This window comes from Bombina bombina, chromosome 4 (genome assembly GCF_027579735.1).
Source record: "Bombina bombina isolate aBomBom1 chromosome 4, aBomBom1.pri, whole genome shotgun sequence".
Lineage (NCBI taxonomy): Eukaryota > Metazoa > Chordata > Amphibia > Anura > Bombinatoridae > Bombina > Bombina bombina.
In genome coordinates this window covers 429,846,830-429,864,003 of record NC_069502.1, presented here as the reverse complement: position 1 = coordinate 429,864,003, position 17,174 = coordinate 429,846,830, and the positions used below count along the sequence as shown (strand labels likewise).

At 36.2% G+C, this 17,174-nt stretch overlaps 1 long non-coding RNA gene across 1 annotated transcript; it reads left to right on the top strand.

Annotated features, from left to right (window-relative positions):
• The first annotated feature begins 6,712 nt into the window (after nt 1-6,712).
• Nucleotides 6,713-16,143, top strand: LOC128656383 (uncharacterized). Its single transcript, XR_008402002.1, has 2 exons — nt 6,713-7,019; nt 15,844-16,143. It is a non-coding gene; the product is annotated as an uncharacterized LOC128656383 (long non-coding RNA).
• Nucleotides 16,144-17,174: the final 1,031 nt, after the last annotated feature.

The window sequence follows — 17,174 nt, the reverse complement described above, 5'->3', positions numbered from 1 at the left end:
GACATTGAAATAGTACATAGTTCAGGAAAAGATATTCCAATAGCCGACACCCTGTCCAGGAAATCAATACCATACAGACTCGAATCACTGAATGAAGGAATGGATGCACAGATTCACACAGTCATAACCAATCTCCCTATTAGTGACAAAAAACTGACTGACATTCGAACAGCTACAGAACAGGATCCTCAACTCATTATGCTGAAAAACATAATCAAATCTGGGTGGCCTAACATAAGGAAAATATGTCCTTCCAGCCTTGTTGAATACTAGAATCACAGAGATGACATTTCAGAGATTGAAGGGATCCTGTTCAAAGGCGAGAAAATCATTGTCCCAGGTGTGCTGAGGCCAAACATGCTAGAGCGTATACACACACTGGGCATATGGGAATTGAGAGGAGTAAGCAAAGGGCCAGAGACATATTATTCTGGCCTGGAATGAACAAACAAATTGAGGATATGGTCGAAAAATGCCCTACGTGCCTAGAACGCTGAAAGTCTAACCCTAAAGAGCCCATAATCTTTCATCAGATTCCAGAGCGTCCATGGCAAATCATTGCAACAGATCTTTTGATGTGGAATGGTCAGGACTACTTAATCGCTGTTGATTACTACAGCAGATTTTTTGAATTGGAAAGACTCCACTCAACCACATCAGCGACCATAATCCGCAAGCTAAAGGCTATATTTGCAAGACATGGTATACCTGAAAAGTTAATTTCAGATAATGGTCCGCAAGATAAATCAGGTGACTTTGAAAACTTTGCAGTTCATTGGGACTTTGCACATGTAACATCCAGTCCCCACCATCCACAAAGTAATGGTTTGCAGAAAAGACAGTGCACACAGCAAAGACCATACTAAACAAAGCAAAAGCTGAAGAAAACGACCCGTATCTCAGCCTGCTGGAACATAGGAATACCCCTGTGGATAGATTCAAGTCTCCCTCACAATTGCTCATGAGTAGACGTCTACGGCCTATCCTGCCTACAACTGGGGAACAACTGAAGCCTCAGGAAGTTGATCAACAATGTGTGCGTGTCAAAAAGAGAACAAAAGCTAAACAAAGACATTACTATAATCGCACTGCACAGCCTTTGTCCACATTGACACAAGAAAATATTATTTGTTTTCAGTAAGCCAGTGGTCAATGGGTGCTTGCCACTATTCTGCAGCCTGCAGACCCACAAAGATCTTACCTCATCCGCACCAGCGATGATCAAGTTCTACGTTGTAAGCGACGACACCTGATGAAAACTAAAGAACTGCAACTAGAAGCAAATGAGCCAACCCTTGAGAACCCTAGCACAACCACAAATACACCTGCAATCCCAGATCAACTGAAAGAAGACACTAACAACGCTGAAACATGCACAGCAGGTTTTCAATTCACACGTTCTGGTCGTATGGTAAAACCTTGAAACATTCTGGCCCTATAAAATAAAATATAAATGTGGAATTCTAAAATTTCATAGAAAGGGAGATGTAATGTTATTAACATGTCATGTGATGTGTTTGTCAATTTGCATACAGAATGTTGATTGGCTGTTGGTGTTTCTACCATATATGGTAACAAGTTCAGTTGGGATAATAAACAGTTAGTGACTAGATGCAGATCTGTGTTCTCTGAGTTATTCCTTTGAAAAAGACACAGAAAAGAAAGGGTATACAAGGCGCTACTATAGATCTATGTACTAGTTAACCTCTAGTGTGAGTAAAATAAAGCTATATCTACAGGTATTATCCACAGTAGGAAGGATATATTCAAATAAGGGTACAAATAAGAATATAAAAATCTTACAAATCTGATATAAAAATGTCCAAATTAAAAGTCCATGTTCCTTTCAGATACTGATAATGCAGGCAGCTCCTTAAAAAAGTCCCATAACGAACTTGTTGTAATAACCTAAAAGAAAAATAGAGAAAAAAAGAGCGCCCAAAAACGCATCTAAGTGCAGACTGTCTGTGCCAATTTATTAAGTAATTCACATAAAACACACATAAGAATCACACTCACAATTTAAAAGATTAAAACATGCGGTGTATAATATCACCCGATGAGTTCTCTTTTCCTCCTGCTTTACTAGCGTGGCGTGCGGCGTCAGTGACCCAGCTGTCTGTAGGTGTGTTGGGATTTAACCAATCCGGTAGTCACTTCCGTAACTCAACCCTCCGCTATTGGTTGGTTCACGAAGGTTATTAGAATCCTTCTCCCAATAGAGTATTAAGTCTCTTTGACACAGGGAAGAAAAATATTTAAACTGGACCATACAAAGGCATATTAGCCCTGCATAACAAGGTATCCTCAGCCCGCTGAGTGTAAATCGATCACAAGAAATACACAACAAAAAGGCGGCTTCACTGGATTTGAACAAATTATGTAAAGAGCAATATTACTGCCCCTTCACTCGACGTACGTTTCGTTCTGTGCTGGAACTTTTTCAAGAGTGTTACTATTCACCGACTTCCTGCCTTTTATAGGAGGTGGCAACCAGTATTTGATAATTAACTATTTCATTGCCTCCTAAAATTATATTAGAGAGCTAAGTATACATGCCATAATTGATATAACAAATTATTAGTTGCATAAGTTTACCTACATAGATATTACATTGTATGAGCTCATTTGCATACCAATATGATTCAAAAAATATTCATCAGAAAAAAATATATGCTTAACTATAACGTCTTAAAAACCACTATTATTGATGTAAAATACATGGATCATCTATAAATATATAAAAAAATAATTTCATTTAAATATAACAATAAATATCATAATTAAAAGCATAAAAATGTATGATAAAATATAGGATAAATTACAATAAAATATAAAATGGACTTCACCCCTATTAACACCTTAAGTTAAAAAGGCCTGTATGTCTAAATCAATATTTAACCCCTGTGGGTAAAGGCAATCCAACTTTTTAATCCAGAATGTTTCTCGTTGCCGTAATTTAAGCAGCCTATTAGTGTCCCATACATTTGGAGGGACCCATTCTATAACTTTAATTTCTAAATCCTTAGGATCACAATTGTGTGCCTGTTTGAAATGCTGGGAGACACTATGAGTTTCAAGACCTTTATCAATATTATTTAGGTGTTCTCTAAAACGGTACTTTATTTTTCTTTTCATTCTACCTACATAAATAAAATTGCATTTACACTTAAGGTGATATACCACATGGGTGCTCATACAGGTACACCTATCTTTGTTGGAAAACTTTTTCGAATTATCAAAATTTTCAATAACATTGTGATTACTGGGTATATGGGGACACATTACACAATCTTTCTTTTTACATTTAAATGTACCTGTACTAGTCCCCCAGTTTGATATCTTTACTGGAGGCCTACTCGTTGGAAAGGTACGGGTTATTATTCCATATTTTACATTCTTCATAGTTAGACATGTATAAATTCGCATATGATGGGGCAAAAGTCGTCCCCATCGCTGTCCCCTGTATTTGTCTATAGAATTTGTTTTCAAATAAAAAGTAATTATGAGAGAGAATAAAGTGGATAGACTCAGAAATAAACTTAGATTGAACCGCTGATATATTTCCTTTTTGGCATTCTTCCTTGATTACTGTTACACCCTTATTGTGAGGTATACTAGTGTACAGTTCTGATACATCACAGGTAACCCAACAATAGTTTGAGCTCCATTCTTTTCCTTCAAATTTGTTTATCACATCAACAGTATCTCTAATATAAGAAGGTATATATACCAGCGGTTCAATCTAAGTTTATTTCTGAGTCTATCCACTTTATTCTCTCTCATAATTACTTTTTATTTGAAAACAAATTCTATAGACAAATACAGGGGACAGCGATGGGGACGACTTTTGCCCCATCATATGCGAATTTATACATGTCTAACTATGAAGAATGTAAAATATGGAATAATAACCCGTACCTTTCCAACATATACATGTACTACAGGTACATAGATGATATTGTTATGATTTGGGAGGGAGAGTCCAAAGAAATAGAGAGTTTTATAGAACATATGAATTCTAATGACTATAATCTAGAATTCACATATACACAATCCAAGACAGAGATTAGTTTCTTGGATTTAACATTATTTGTAGATAAAAATAAAATAGCAGTAAAAAATTTCAGAAAAGAAACTGATAGAAATGGTTTATTAAACGCAAGAAGTGGTCACTATAAACAGTGGAAGAACAACATACCACTTGGTCAATACCAGCGCATTAGGCGCAATTGTACTAATGATAATGATTATAACCACGAAGCTGATATTTTAACTGAAAAGTTTTTAGACAAAGGGTATAATAATGAGCTCCTTCTAACAATGAAAAACAAGGTGGATTTGATGGATAGAAAACACCTATTGGAGAAAATAAACAGTAAGAAGGTCACTAAACATGTAGTGGAGAACAAAAATCCAAAATTTATCACAAGATATAATAACCAACATTATAGGATCAAAGATATATTGAACAAACACTGGAATGTGTTACAATTAGACCCCATCCTAAAGAAATCACTGGGAGAAAAACCAGAAATGGTATTTAGGAAGAATAGAGATCTAAAAAATATTTTGGCCCCTAGCAAACTTCGGAGTAGGCCTCCAGTAAAGATATCAAACTGGGGGACTAGTACAGGTACATTTAAATGTAAAAAGAAAGATTGTGTAATGTGTCCCCATATACCCAGTAATCACAATGTTATTGAAAATTTTGATAATTCGAAAAAGTTTTCCAACAAAGATAGGTGTACCTGTATGAGCACCCATGTGGTATATCACCTTAAGTGTAAATGCAATTTTATTTATGTAGGTAGAACGAAAAGAAAAATAAAGTACCGTTTTAGAGAACACCTAAATAATATTGATAAAGGTCTTGAAACTCATAGTGTCTCCCAGCATTTCAAACAGGCACACAATTGTGATCCTAAGGATTTAGAAATTAAAGTTATAGAATGGGTCCCTCCAAATGTATGGGACACTAATAGGCTGCTTAAATTACGGCAACGAGAAACATTCTGGATTAAAAAGTTGGATTGCCTTTACCCACAGGGGTTAAATATTGATTTAGACATACAGGCCTTTTTAACTTAAGGTGTTAATAGGGGTGAAGTCCATTTTATATTTTATTGTAATTTATCCTATATTTTATCATACATTTTTATGCTTTTAATTATGATATTTATTGTTATATTTAAATGAAATTATTTTTTTATATATTTATAGATGATCCATGTATTTTACATCAATAATAGTGGTTTTTAAGACGTTATAGGTAAGCATATATTTTTTTCTGATGAATATTTTTTGAATCATATTGGTATGCAAATGAGCTCATACAATGTAATATCTATGTAGGTAAACTTATGCAACTAATAATTTGTTATATCAATTATGGCATGTATACTTAGCTCTCTAATATAATTTTAGGAGGCAATGAAATAGTTAATTATCAAATACTGGTTGCCACCTCCTATAAAAGGCAGGAAGTCGGTGAATAGTAACACTCTTGAAAAAGTTCCAGCACGGAACGAAATGTACGTCGAGTGAAGGGGCAGTAATATTGCTCTTTACATAATTTGTTCAAATCCAGTGAAGCTGCCTTTTTGTTGTGTATTTCTTGTGATCGATTTACACTCAGCGGGCTGAGGATACCTTGTTATGCAGGGCTAATATGCCTTTGTATGGTCCAGTTTAAATATTTTTCTTCCCTGTGTCAAAGAGACTTAATACTCTATTGGGAGAAGGATTCTAATAACCTTCGTGAACCAACCAATAGCGGAGGGTTGAGTTACGGAAGTGACTACCGGATTGGTTAAATCCCAACACACCTACAGACAGCTGGGTCACTGACGCCGCACGCCACGCTAGTAAAGCAGGAGGAAAAGAGAACTCATCGGGTGATATTATACACCGCATGTTTTAATCTTTTAAATTGTGAGTGTGATTCTTATGTGTGTTTTATGTGAATTACTTAATAAATTGGCACAGACAGTCTGCACTTAGATGCGTTTTTGGGCGCTCTTTTTTTCTCTATTTTTCTTTTGAGTTATTCCTTTGTAAGACAATAATTTGAGTGACTACACAAGAACAATACAGTATACACTTGTTACCAAAGTTTCAGTAAGTCTGTGGAGAACTCCTTTAGATGTTACTGCTTCTTGTCCAAGGCTAGTTCTGAATACGTTTTTCTGTTGCATTTAATTATTTCAGTCTCCCTTTTTCTTGTCAAGACCACCGCCCCTGTGTTCATTTACGACTATCTAAAACATTTCTTGCAAGGCAAACCATGGTACCAAGAGAATGGGGGGGGGGGGGGGTCTTTAGACCACGTCATTCTTTAACACACACAGATCTTACAAAAAAAGAAAAGACAGTTCAGATTAACCCTGGCAATGCTGAGACATACCATCTCTGCTAGGTAGCTAATACAGGTATTACCAACTTCCCACAAGTGTATCATGACAGATGCCCCCAACCATTTGCGTGAGAGTAGGACTGATCAATCGCCTCGGTCAAATGAGACAGTAACAGTAATGCTACTAGAAGAGTTTTTGCTAAATTAAGTATACTGCAAAATGATCATAATAAAATATAAATGCACCCATACAATTTTGACTTTTATATCCCTTTAAGAGAAGCGAGACTTGGAATCAATACAGCATTGGGGGAGCTGAAATGTTATGCTTGAAATAGTGGTAAAGACAGCGAGGATGCAGAAGGGATCATGGTTTGATGTTCAAGCTTATATTTATGCTCAGTACTCTAGCGAACATTGCACGCTAACTCCTACGTGAAGTGACTTGATTCTAGCCTAAGCCAAACTCATAAGTGAAAGGCATTGCAAGGAGGGGCCGTGATCATGTGATCAGGGAGAAAGCCGGGATCTTATTCTCTTCCCTGTTTCCCGGAAATCCAAGATGGTGACATTTGTAAAGTTTTAATAATAATCGGCTAACTTCAAAGTGACACCTTCTTCGGGCTGTGTTTGCGCTGGATCCTGTGATTGGTACAGATACTAGGTAGGTATTACCTTACTGTCGCTGCTGCTGGGAGGTGTTAGTTTCTCTCTTAATCCCGTTCTTACCAGAGGGCCCAGGAATGCTTTTGCAACAGGCACTATAGTTGGTTTAAAGGTGTTGTACTCTTCACACACCCGTCCCAGTGTGCACAACCCCTGATTTAAGTGCTCTTTTGTACCAAATCGGTGTTCCCTGCTGCTTGTTTATTTTTGTGTGAACGAATTAGGTGGTTTTATCCACTGTCGGAGGCAGAACTGATGCAAATAGATCTATAAAGTAAACTACTAGTCGCTGACACTCAAAGTACATGTACATTGTTTTGAACATTTTTCGTAAATAATAGTAGCGTTAGAGGTGTAGCCAATAACGAAAGATGAACTATGTACATTTGTATGCAGAATAATATTTTTGGCGTGACCATAACGGTTTCATTCAGCCACAGTGTATGTATGACAGGTACTGACTGACTGAGGCGTTCCTACATTTGAATGGGATGTAGTAATAATTAGACCAATCAGACTTCAACGGAACTGTATAGCTAGGGTTGAAGCAGGACTTTCTGTGTATATATTCTCTAATTTTAATACTAGTCCATTGGCAACCAACTGTTTACATTAGTTCTGGCAAAACTAACTCTTGCGTGAATGTGTTTTTAAAATAACGATTTATATATGTAAAATATGTTCCGATATCTGAACCGAGAGATTTTATGGATACATTTGTAGCATAAATGCACCGAGACCTGTAACACATTTAGCAATATATATTTACTATATTTAGAGGGTCGTAAATAATTGTCATTTTGATTAATCCACTTTAACAAAACATAAATTGTGATTTGGAATTGAATGCACAAACACGATAAAGAAATTCGCTAGAGTCAGCTCTACAGAAAGCAAGAGATACAATACTAATAATGGACTCTACGTCTACTGTTATTGTAGTGTTTCTCCTGCCTATAAAGTGGATATAGTTGCTATTGCTAAACATGCTGACAATCAGTGCGTGGGAGAGGAGGGGCCTGGGTCATGTGATCAGGGAGAAGCCGGGGTCCCTTGATTTCCGGAAATCCAAGATGGTGACTTGTGTGAAGTTTTAATGCTAATCTGGAAACTTCAGTGTGATATATTTAACAGACCGCGTTTGCGCGATTTGGCTCGCTGACTGGCACAGACACTAGGTAGGTGCTGTCTGCAGACTTGAGTTTCTCTCAACCCCTTGCTAGCCTGTCATGTATTGAAGTAGGCCATTTTTGCAGCAAAAAAGGGTTAACTGGAAATATGTCTCCATAGAAATCCGTACTGTACGAAGAAATCTCGGGGTGCACAATTCCCCACTTTTACTTTATTTTATCATCCGTATTATGTGAAATGAATGTAGTTAACTCATCTAAGACAAATTTTTACCAGTGATTCATTAACCATAAAGAAATGAAATTCCCATTAAATACAAACAATTAAAATTGTATTATCTTTACTGAACCACTAGAGCAGCTATTAAATCTATAACTGTTGAAACTGTTTATTTATACAAGTTGCATACAAATATACAATGGTCCACTCATTGTTTTTTATTGGCTATTAATTAAAAACAATAAGCACACTGAAGTAATGCATAAGGTTTCATGAATAGTTTTTATTAAAACTTTAAAGCTCTTATCTTTAAAATTTATCATAATTTTTTTGCGTACATACAAACTTATTTACTTTTACTGAAATCTATCTATATGCCATTTAGGATGAGATTTAGGCCTTACAAGTAAAGGTGCTCACAAAGCTACACAATTTGGGTTATTGCAGCACCCTGGTAGAACTGTTTTATGTGGCAACCATCCAGCTCTGGTCATAGTCTGGTATGCTCAGGAATGTGTGTGTTTATACAGTGTGTATATATATATATATATATATATATATATATATAGTGCTCAAGATGGGTAAAAGCTCCTAAGTCACCTAGATATGCACTCATGGACAGCAGCTAGGTTTGCTCAAAGTATAGTAAGAGAAACGTGTAAATTGGAACATTTTATTTCTATTGGAGCTCCCTGGTAACACTTACCAGTGAAAGCCCCTCCCCCAAGGGTGTTGTCAGTTCTGTCCACATATAAAGGTAACCCTGAGACACCACCCCTTCTTCTTCTTCCTATTTCAGTCCATCCACATTGGTGGATAGAGCTGGGCAATTCTAAAGATGTCTGTATTTGGCAGTAATTTTATGGCACCAGGGTGTTTTGCCATTTATTCTTTTATCTACATTTATGCACCTAATATCTCTTTGGGTCCAGCAGTAAGTTTCTTAGTCCGGAGTTGCTGTGTGGGTGCCGCCATGTACTGTGATGTTTCATCTGAGGGCTGCTCTGAGTGAGCTCTTATCTGAATCACATAAGTTTTTTTTTTTTAATTTTGACTTTCATGTCCCTTTTAATATTTCAAGGGATCTACATACTAATGTTTAAAATGTGGAAATATTCTTAAATATGTTTTAGGGCTGCAACTAACGATTTTCATAATCAATTGTCCAATTTATTTTTTCGATTAATTGACTAATTGGATTAAAAAAAAACCCTCATATATTAAAAATTCCACATACTGAGTGTTATAAATATAAACTTCAGACTAAAACTTTACATTAACACAACAGTTTGTTCAATTTTTAAACAGGCAGAACACAATTTTATAATCAAGCAAAAAAGGAAAAAACACATGAACTGTTTCAAAAGAGGTAGAACTAGAAAGAGGTAGATTATCACTGTTTATAACATTCTGTTATTCACTCTCTCAAACTTTTCATTGAAATGCAAAAATGACATGACCACATGCTTCTGGCTGAGGCTGGCTCACTTTTTGAAAGCTATTTTGCCTGCAGCAGAGAAGAGACAATCAGATGGTGTTGAGGTGCCTGAGATGCATAAGTAGGGTTTTGCCAATTGGGGGGGATATTTATCTTATAACTCTCCTCCACCATTGCAAGGGGCCTCTTAACAAAGTAAGCCTGGACTTCATTCTAACATAGAAATATAATATCTATATGCAATGGTAAATAACCAACTATAAAGGTTATGTAAAAAATTTCTAGTCCTCGCTTAAAATAACAAGTATGTACTTATAGAAGTTGATTCTGGTACATGTGACAATTAAAAAAAAAAAAAAAAACCCACAAAAAAACAAACAAACAAGAAAAGTCAAAAGCGCTAAGGGCTATATATCAATAACAGGACAAAGCCTTACACATTTATCTATGCAGTACATATAATCAGCAATAGCAAGCGATCAGCTAATAATTGTGCAAACAGATAATATTGCACATCAATTCAAATAACAAATCCCATCAATTTAGGGCTAGGTGTAAATAACAAGCTCGGCTCTAGATCATGCAAAGTATATTCCCAACTCACCTGATTTAATATAAACAATCCAAATGATGACTCCTATTTTATTTCTGGGTTGCACATAAGCCAGGAGCAGTTGTAAACTTATACTGTTCTGAAAAAGTGAAAAGTAAACCTCTGTAGATGTCATTTAGGCCAGTGATTTGCAACCTTTTTTTTTGCTGTGGCACACTTTTTTTACATTAAAAAAATCCTGTGGCACACCACCATCCCAAAATTTTACAAAATCACACATTGTAGCCTAATACAGGATATATATACTGTGTGTGTGTGTGTGTATATATATATATATATATATATATATATATATATATATATATATATATATATACACACACTGTACTGTGCTGTCATGCCATGCTTTCTACAAACTATACATGACATATTGACATTCATTCACAAACAATCATAATGATTGTCTGTGAATGAATGTCAATGTCATGGTTGTAAATGATGCCTGATGAGCCTGTCACATACCTACCAATATTTCAAAATTTGAAAGAGGGACACCCCCGCAATGTTGTCAGTCTGCCGCGGCACACCTGAGGATCTCTCACGGCACCCTGGTTGAAAAACACCGATTTAGGCTAACGGCATAACAATAAAACACAATACCATGTGCAGGAGCTCATTGCAGTGAAGCAGTTGGTGCTGTGACCAACTAATTGCAAACCAACTAATCGTTTATGAGATTAGATGTTCCAGCTCTAATATGTTTATCTTGCCTCCTTTGCTGTGGTCTGATAGTCAGATATGAATAAGCATCTTCATTGATCCAACCTATAAATGTAGCATGTAACGGGGTCAGATAGCTGCAGCATTCTTAAAGGGACATTCAATTTATATCTGTTTCTTTGCTGTTTCTTTCCTTTGTATTGTTAAAGTGGACTTGTATGCAGTGAAGACAGAATTGTAAGTTTCTAAAAACCTTATCAGAAACTGTTGCAATTCCTAGTGTCCATCAGCTGTTTGGAGTGCCCATTCAGATGTTTTTATTTTTTTTATTTATGTTTTCAACATGTAAATGCTGTCAAGTTGGCTGTAATATGCTAATGTGGCAACAAATGCATGGGAACATACTTGCTTAAAGGGACAGTAAAGCCCTTGCAATTACAAGTCATTTTGTTGTTATAGAACAACATCAGCCTGAGCCAAGTCTTAAATGTTTTTAAAATACATTAACATACTTTTTACGGCAAATATTTATCAATAGCCAAACTCCACCTACCATTTGCCTTATTTGGAGTAGCCAATCTGTGCTTTAGTTGTCAGACTGAAAGTCTAGCCCTGGCTATAATGTTATTATGGAGTACATTGTTTAGCCAGTTAGGTAAAATATATAGCAGAGTTAGCCTTGAGAAGCCTGGGGGGGGGGGGGTGCAGTTTAATTTCTGGGATTTAGAAATTACTCAATTACATTTAAAAGGGGGAAAATAATGAAACTATATTGCAACATTGTTTTATCATACAATACTAAACATGTTATATACAGATCGGAAGGTGTTTTTACTGTCTCTTTTAAACATTCAGTTTGTTCTAAGTTGTCTTGCTCCGTACATGCTGCAGTCATTGACTGTATTATCATTACGTGTTGTCACAGATACATATGCTCTTCACTTGAAATTACTAAAATGGGAAAGTCAGACTTATTAATCTTTGCATAAATAAAAAGAGAGAAGCGCTCAACCTGGGAACGAACAATAGCATAATAGCTTGTTCTATGGCTAGTTACCACCCAAGAAGCAGCCTCTTTTTGCTCAATATGTGCCTTTCACAGAGAAGACCTTTCCTGTAGTATATAAGTCTGATCCTGACTTCACAGTATAGTCCTGCACCGAAATACCAGGCAATCCCTCTCTGAACAACAGAAACGGCAAAACCCCAGACGTACGTTTCAGCCTAGTGTGGGCCTCGTCAGTGAGGTTCAGCCATATCCCTCTAGGCACAATAAGCAATGGGTCCACGTCTGGGTTCCCGCGTCACACTTAGGGAGACTTCCCTAAGAGTCATAATTTGCATAAATAAAGAGAAGCTTAAATCGCTATAGAACTAGCTGATGAGCTGTTGTTTGTTCCTGGTAGAGCGCTTCTCTCTTCGTATGAAATTAATATGACCCTGGGGAAGTGTGCTTAGAGGAATGTGGCTGCACCTCACTGACGAGGCCGAAATGATCATCTGTGGTTGTCATGTTCCTTGTTCGGAGAATTGCCTGTTATTTCGGGGCTGGACTGACCTTACTTGGCAGGATCAGACTAATATGCTTCAGGAAAGTTTTTTTCCTCTGTGAAAAGCACACTGGTTAAAAAAAGAGGCTGCTTCCGGGTGGTAAATTGCCATAGAATCAGCTGATGAGCTGTTGTTTGTTCCTGGTAGAGCGCTTCTCTCTTTGTATGCTTATTAATCTCTTTGTGTGAGAGCTTTGTTTGGCATAATTAAAGACACAGTCCACTCCCAATTTTTTGTTTTTTAAAAAGATAGATAATACCGTTTTTTTTATTATCCGTTCCCCAGTTTTGCACAGCCAACATTGTTATTTTAGTATACTTTTAACCTCTATGATTACCTTGTAGCCTTTTTTTGACAGCCCCCTGATCACATGGCTATTATCTATTGACTTGCATTTTAGCCAATTAGTGCTGTCATGCAAAACTCCACGGGAGAGAGCACATCATAATCTATATGGCTCACATGAATTGGCAGTCTCTTGGTGTGAAAAGCTAATTAAGCATGTAATAAGAGGCAGTCTGTAGTGGCTTAAAACAGGCAGTCCTATAACAATGTTGGCTGTGCAAAGCTTGGGAATGGGTATTAAAGGCGTAGGCGTTTTATCTTTTTAACAATAACAATTTTGGTATTTACTGTCCCTTTTAGACATTCAGCATACTTCATAGGTAGCATTTTTATGTAGTGTTTTGAGTTTCAGGACCAGTTTTAGTATATCCAGAGAGAAAATTATAAATGTATTACTTTCTATTATTCTCTCCTTTTGTCCCCAATGATCCATTTTACCTGATAAAGTGTGCTAAATTGTAGGCTCTCTTAACAAGTGCTGTGTTTAAAATGCTGGTACACGGTGCATATTTAAATACACTCTTGAAACAGCTCTAGCTTTTATTAGAAGTAGTTTTGCAAATACATTTATATTACAAAAATGCTTCTATTCAAAACTGAAATGTATCCACATGGATTCCAATTTTGGCTGGACTATCTGAATTTCAAATAAGCAGCAGATTTGTTTCTGACCTTTTTATTTTTTTCTCCCATTTTCCGTCCCCTGTATCATGTGACAGACACCAGCCAATTACAGACTAGTATACGTATACCCTGTGAGCTTGTGCACATGCTCAGTAGGATCTTGTTCTCCAGAAAGTGTGATTATAAAAAGACTGCAAAATTCAATAATGGAAGTAAATTGGAAAGTGTCTTAAAACTACATGCTCTATCTGGATCATAAATGTTTATTTTGTTTAGTGTCCCTTTAAAGTATTAAGATACTTAGTTTATATAGATAAGATAAGGATGTCTTCCTCAGCACTTTTTTGCAAGATCAGCCCATTTAAATGGGTGGTGGCTTCAATGAGCTAAATGTAAAATGTGTGTGTTCAAATGTTGCTGGTTTCTAGATTGTGCACAACGTTTTTTGAGTTCTACTTTAACCCCTTAATGTCAAATGTTTAACATCTTAAAGTTCTTATGTAAACATTTGCACGAAAATGAAATCCATGGAATTGACGATTCGCCCACGTGATTTCAAGGCCGGGATCAGCTAATGGAGACTGCCTATGCCCCCAGTCGATTTTTATTTTTTTATTTTTCCCCTGAAAGGAGGCGGCTGCAGGATGCCGTCCTAACGTTGTTAAAGCTGTGCCCAGTGCTGTAAGGACGGCATGGAACGTCCTAACAGCGTCAAACGGTTAAAGTCCGTATGCTCCTCAGATTGCATTTGCTGTAACAAAAGTATACTTGAAGCACAGGTGTATTGCAGAAATGCTTCATATTGAATTGCAGATGCACTGCTTTGTGTTTCAAGTTTTACAAATGTCATTTTAAGGTTAGATATTCAGGTATACCGCAGCCTGACTTGTGCATGTCATTAGAGGGTTAGGATTTTGAGAGAAAAAAATAAGAGCTCAACATACTACTCTGGAGAGGCTTTTCCTGCGGCCCTCCCCTATATAACTCCTAAACAGCATATCTGTGCAAAGTTCTTGCTTTCTTTTTTCCCTCCTTAAAGTGAATGTAAACTTTCATCAACTAGTGCCCGGTTTCTAAAAATACTATTAAAAACAGGGGCACTTTGACTAAACTGGCTTCCTCCAATCACGGCTTCCCCCCCCCAGAGCGTCCATCTCGTGAGGCCCTGCCGTGATTGGATGAAGCCGGTTTAGTCATTGGTAACGTATTTATAGAGGACCTGCAGGTGGGGGATTCCGATCCGCCTTTGAAGAAGTAAAATGTAAGTATTTGTAAAATATGGTGCAATGTAAACTTTCATCAATGAAAGTGTCCCTGTTTTTAATAGTATATTTAAAAACCGGACACTAATTGATTAAAGTTTACAGTCACTTTAAATCCACACTTTCTTACTTATAGTGTATTTCAACCCTGTTCTAAGGGCCCCAGAAGATGGAATAATATTATGCTGGGGCCTCGTAATAGGGCCATTATAAAAATATTGGTTTTCCATTACTGCCGTAAATAGTTGTGTATAGTGAAAATGTTTATGTATTGTTCGTTTTGTCCTGTTTCTTAAGAAACCTGATACAAGCAGCTGTGATGGAGAACTCTTTAAAGGGCCACTAAACCCAAAATCTTTCTTTCATGATTCAGATAGAGAATAGAAATTTAAACAACATTACAATTTACTTTCATTATTTATTTTGCTTCATTTTTTCAATTTTTTTAGTTGAAGAAAAAGCAATGCACATGGTGAGCCAATCACACGAGGCCTCTATGTGCAGCAACCAATCAGCAGTTAGTGAGCATATCTAGATATGCTTTTCATCAAAGAATGTCAAGAGAATAAAACAAATTAGATAATATAAGTAAATTAGAAAGATGTTTAAAATTGCATTATCTTTCTAAATCATAAAAGAAAAAATGTGGGTGGCATGTCCCTTTAAGTGTACATGATGAGATCTACAATGTATGAAAATGTTGTCCCTTCTACTTCACTATATTTGACATTATATATTATTGAGAGAAACATATGAACTGCAGTGTGTGTCATCCTCTACCTTCAGACACTTTAATCACTTTACTGGTTAAAGTTGAAGGAGCAACTAGGAAAAATCTTAAATGTAATTAATCATACTTTAATATATGCGTGGTATATATTGGCAATTAAGCACTGCATACAGAGATCTATATAGAAATTGTTTTTATAAGTATTTAAAACTTTTTGCTAGCTCTCTTTGTCTTGTTTTTCTTTTTCAGGACAGTTCAGGAACATACGCCTTGAAAAGCCTCAAGTATTTTTGATCCTTTTTTTTTTTTTTTTTTTTCTGTGACCAGTTACAGACAGAAGTAAATGTGCTCATACACTGGGGCAGGCAATTACTGTACGGACTTGACAAATTTTATTAAATCTAGGAGCTAGAATTTTTAGAGCATCAATATAAGGACATTATAGATTGTGTGTATAATAATCAAACCTACACACAGCCTTGTTTGTTATGCTATGCGTTGATAGATCATGAAGATTTCTTTGCTAATAAACATTGATGTTTTGTGCCAGCTTAGTCTTATTACAGTTTCTGCAGCTGTCTCTTATTCAGTAACCATAAAAATGCAAGTCAAACACTTGCTCATCTCATCAAGAATGTGGTCTAATTAAGCATTGCCACGCTGGCAGCAATATCTTATTTATTTTCAAGACAAAGCAAGAGGTGTTTCTAGTGCAGAGAGTAATAAATAGCTCTAAGAGCACCTAGAAATGAAGTGTAAAATCTGCAAACGAGTGAAAACAAAAAAATGTTTGGCAGCATGCTCAAGTAGGGATAGACAATACCACATACACACTCTGGGGAAATCATGCCAAATTGATACCATACTGCCTGGCACATGGTACATGATGAGTGTGTGTGTGTGTGTGTATATATATATATATATATATATATATATATATATATATATATATATATATATACACAATCTCCTAAAAAGTGTCAAACCTTGCAATAACACAAAAATGTTAATGTATATATATTGATACTGTGAAACAGTCATATACTACACGGAAAGGAGCATAAAAAAAGAGTGTTTAATTTGGAATAACACAAGGAGGTCATAAATAACAAACCAATGGATCATCTCACAATTCCTATCATAGTGCACTATGAATATATCTCACCAGCTGGAAAATTATATAAACTCAATAACCAATTCACTCAACACAAATAATTGTGAATACAAACTAAAAATAATTCCTAAATAAAGTAAAGCCTGTTCAAGTTCACAGGTCAATCCTGAAAGTTCCAATTCAATGGTGTAGGAGAAAAATCCAATAAGTTCCTTATATCATGTATGATGGACTGAGTGAAATAGGCCTCGGTTGAATCAAGATGGCTCAGTAGCAAATTATAATCTCAGATACAACTTGATATCGCTATCAACCTGCAGTATGGTTACTGTTATTTCAACATGCTTGAACTCTGTTCATGTCAGCAAATTCCGCTGTATCTGTATTAGCCAGTCCTTAGCAATCGACAGCAGAAACTGTGTATAGTAGCGTATTCCGCCGTAGCGGTAGATTCTTGCGATTACTA